Source organism: Melanerpes formicivorus, unplaced genomic scaffold (assembly GCF_026170545.1).
Source record: "Melanerpes formicivorus ecotype bairdi unplaced genomic scaffold, bMelFor1.0.p_v2 SCAF_14, whole genome shotgun sequence".
NCBI lineage: Eukaryota > Metazoa > Chordata > Aves > Piciformes > Picidae > Melanerpes > Melanerpes formicivorus.
In genome coordinates this window covers 6,148,565-6,152,795 of record NW_027142366.1, presented here as the reverse complement: position 1 = coordinate 6,152,795, position 4,231 = coordinate 6,148,565, and the positions used below count along the sequence as shown (strand labels likewise).

General features: G+C 44.5%; 1 protein-coding gene across 5 annotated transcripts in view; it reads right to left on the bottom strand.

The window, feature by feature from the left end:
* The window catches only part of PRKAR1B (protein kinase cAMP-dependent type I regulatory subunit beta), a 117,732-nt gene that overhangs the window by 5,869 nt on the left and 107,632 nt on the right, over window positions 1-4,231 (bottom strand). The window lies entirely within an intron of this gene.

The following is a 4,231-nucleotide window of genomic DNA, read 5'->3' as shown; positions in this document are numbered from 1 at the left end:
TATTGCTGAAGTGGTTGGTAAAGGGAGAACTGGAGTTGATTCTCCAGCTGATCATTCCCTGGATCTACTGCTGAAGTGGTTGGTAAAGGGAGAACTGGAATTGATTCCCAGCCTGATCATTTCCTGGATCTATTGCTGACGTGGTTGGTAAAGGGAGAACTGGAGTTGATTCCCCAGCTGATCATTCCCTGGATCTACTGCTGAAGTGGTTGGTAAAGGGAGTTTTTAATGCTTGTTGCAACAAAGGGTGGGTTTTTTTTTCCCTGACTTTGCCTGCTTGTGGCCTGTAGTGATCTGGACACCTGTGAGTCAGTCACTGGAGGGGTGGAATGTGTCTTGTCTCCACTACCCTTAATAACTGCTATAGTTGACACGTGCTAATACATGTCAAAACTCAGTTACAGTCTACTTAAACCTTCAAAGAGGTTTTACATGCAGAAATATTCTAACCTGGAGGAAATCTTAAATTATTGTGGCATAAAGCTGTTGCAGAGGAATAGAGAAATTATCTGCTTTCCTGGGGAAAAAAAACAACAACCCAACCAACCGTACAGTCACATCTGAAAGTATCTTCTGAGTCCAAACCAAATGCACAGAAGAAGGTGAAATGTTAACATATTTTGATTTTAACTCAAATTAAAAAGGTTTTTAGAAGCCAAGATTTTTACACAGACTGGAGAGCCAGCTTTTGACAGTGCAGTTGGAAAGCACTGATGTTTTGAGGTCAAGATACTCAGCTTGGAAAGTACTAAGTGAGGGCTAATCCTGCCCCAGCCAGGGCAAAGAAGGGGAGGAGACACAGTAATGCAGACAATGCTGAGAAGATTCATGCCAGTTATTGGAAAGCATCACAGCCCTCACTCTGCAGCTGAACACCCAAGTCTTGCATTGCTTGGCTCCTTGGTGCTGCCAGTGTCTGTAACCAGCTGCAGGACCACCCCAGCTTGGAGCAGAAACCTCCCTCCAGTGCAGAGTATTCAGGGCAGATTCAATAGCTGCAAACATCCTGCAGCTTCTTTGCACCAAAAGAAACTTGTGTGCCTCCAGGTATGGTGAGGGGCTGGAGGAGACACCGAGTGTCCCGAAGCACCTTGGCTTCAATGCAGTTAAAGGCACTCAGCACCCTGTAGAAGGGGCCCTTCACCTTTGCACTGTGTTTAAACGCACCTCAAACAGCATCATTGAATTGCAAATCTCTCAGGCTGCTTCGGGACTGATTTTTTGCTTTTCTAGGACCTCGGTGCCCTGGAATAACCAAAGGCAGTAGAATATCCACTATTATGTAGCAAACGACCATAATTTGCTTTCTTCTGAACAAGCACAACTAAGCTGCTGTAATACCTTTGTATTGCAGCATGTCCTATTTCATAGCAGGGCTATTTTTAAACCCATATACTTTACAAATTGCTGAGGCACTCTCTAGGTTAACTTCTGCACTATCTCAATGAAGAGATAAATCTTATTTCTGCTGATGCCAGGGAGCAGAAACAACAATCAAATAATGGATTGTTTGATGCATGCTGAGCAGCTGATGGGTTCTATAGAGACTTGGAGGTATAGCAAATTAATCTGGCATATCCAAAGTTACAGTTTCTCATTTTGCCCATTAACAGCAACCTGTACTTAGTATAGATCCCTAGACATCAGGCTGTCAGCATGTCACATTGGGCACAATTTGCTGTTCCACCTCATCAACTATATGTCACATCAGTATTACAAGAACACTGAAGGGCTGTAAATCCAGGTCCATTTGAAAACCATCACAAAACTCTTCTCAGCTTCAGTTGGATCACTCTTAAGATGCCAGACAGCTGGTGGCAGAAGGTACAGAACTGTGTGCTCAGCACAACGTGCCTGAGCAAGGACACCTGAACCAGGCAAGGTTGTTCAAAAATAAGGCAGAGGTACAGGAGAAGGTTGGATTGGGTCTTCTGGGGGGTTTCTTTGGGGTTTTATCTACCATTTCAATATGCCATGCACATAAAACTGTCCACACCAAGTGTAAGGTTATCCACACAAGGAACTAGAAGAAGGAGATATAAGAAAGTGATTTGGTGCCTGTCAAGTTTCCAGTAGAAATTCCTTATCCTTGATATAACGGAATTGTTCCGCCAAAGCTGCTGTTTTCCAACATCTTCCAGTAAATCTGCAAGGGCCTGAAAATGTGAAGAGAGTGTAATGAGGTTTGTTATTCACACTTACTGCAGGTTTTCAGAACAAACACATTCCTAAGTAGCATTCTCAGAAATACTCCACAGGGGGAACGATGCAGCCATCGACCTCTCGCCAAGCTCCACATCAGGTGCAGCTCACTAAATTGATGCTGCTCTTACTGTCCCTGCAGTGTGGATGGGGTTTAGCTTCAGAAGCACTTCCAGCCCCTGTCCTCCTCTCTGTCCCCATCTGGAGCTTGGCAAAAAGCTAACCCCTTGACCCAAATAGCTATCTGCAATCCATGTCTCCAGTCTCTTTTTATTACATAAAACAAACACAAATCTCCCCAAAGTAATCATACCGACAGCCCAGGTCAAACGAAGCAAGGACTCAATTCCCCACTGCCCACCTCCAGCACGTCCTCCTAAAGGTAATCAAAATATCAAGCACTACTGCTTTCATCTCCCCAAGTGTCAGCTTTTATTGTGACTAATCTTTTTTTGACAGGGTCCATATGATCTAGGACTTCAATAAGTCAGCCTTCTGAAGCAATTTATTCCACTGTTCCTCTACAGTCGGCCTTTTTAATCCAAGAAACACCACGATATCTGTTGCAGGAGGACAGATGTGTCTGGCCTCCACAATAAACACTTGGCTTGGCAGGATGAAGCAATGCATATTCCAGATACATATTTTTCCACTCTTGTTTGAACAGTCACAGAGGCTTTTCCCGTTGCCCAGTCAGAGCAGGTCTATCACAGAGCAAAAGAAGCTTCCTGAACCCTGACAGCGAGCACCCAGATGTAAGATCTGATTACGCCGCTTGGCCTCTCGCTGCACCAGTTACCAGCTCCACAAGTACATCCTGGAGCATTGTCAGAGTGACCTTCACGGGAAGACTGTCCACACCATGGAACAAAGAAGATGTATTTATAATAATCTGCCTGTATCACCTTCACTTTGCCTGTCTTATCTCTGGAATCAACGCCGTTCCGACTGCATTAGAGGAAGAGCCCAGTCGTAGGTGAACGGTGTAACCAGGGCAAAAATAATGCAGAAATAAAAGAATGCAGAATAAAGTGCTCCAGGAGCAGTCCAGTATGACTTGTTTACTTAATGAAGTTGTCACACTAAATGAAGTCAGTGCTGACTGCTGTCCCTGCTCCCATCACAGGTTCCAGGGCTGGATTTCATTTACTTTGTCAAATCTTTCTGACAGTTTTGTGCTTTAGCAGACCCCCACCTCCTATAAATGATACAACTGACTAAATCTCCTGAGCCCCATCCCAGGAGGTTTGGACATTATCTAGCAGGGATTCAAGGGGCTTATCACTCTCACTCCCCAAAGCATTTGGTCTCGGTGGGGAAGATTTTCCTTCCAGTGGCACACAAAGCTTAGCAAGATTGGTCTCTATGAAATAAACTGCAGAGTCTCAGATTTGCAGGATCAGGCTACTTAGTGCTGCTCCATTTAAAATACTGTCTTGTACACTGATAGCCATTTCAGCCTCCTACACAGCCAAGCAAAGCCTCCACAGCACAGGCTCAAAGACTGTCAAGAAGTTGGACACCATTTAATAAATCAGCACTTGTGATGATATTAAACTGCGAGCAGCCAAGCATGTCTTTCTGCTGGCAGACACTGGGGAGTGAAACCATGCTCTTCGGTGGATCCAGGAATATTCCCTTTCAGTCACTGGGGAGTGCCTGTATTCCCAGGAACCAATATCATTAACCTTCTCTCCTCTCCTCCATGCAAACCCTGGCATCTTATTGCAAAAACAACAAGAGTAGCAGTTCCAAAAGCAATGTGCCATCACCACCTCTCTGCCATCCTCACCCCACGCTCACTCCCCACCTGCTCACTCCCTCCGGCACCGCTCTGTCTTTCTTTGACTCCTTCAAATGCATCAGCAGTTTGTTCTGTAAGAATTTATGGCTCAGATACGGCACTATAATTTAAGATATAAAAAGTAAACGAAGGTTTATAATCCATGAGCTCCCATCATCTCCCAAGTAATGAGATTTTGATAGATGTTTCACTTTTAAACTATTGGGACTAAATTATCAGCTGGGT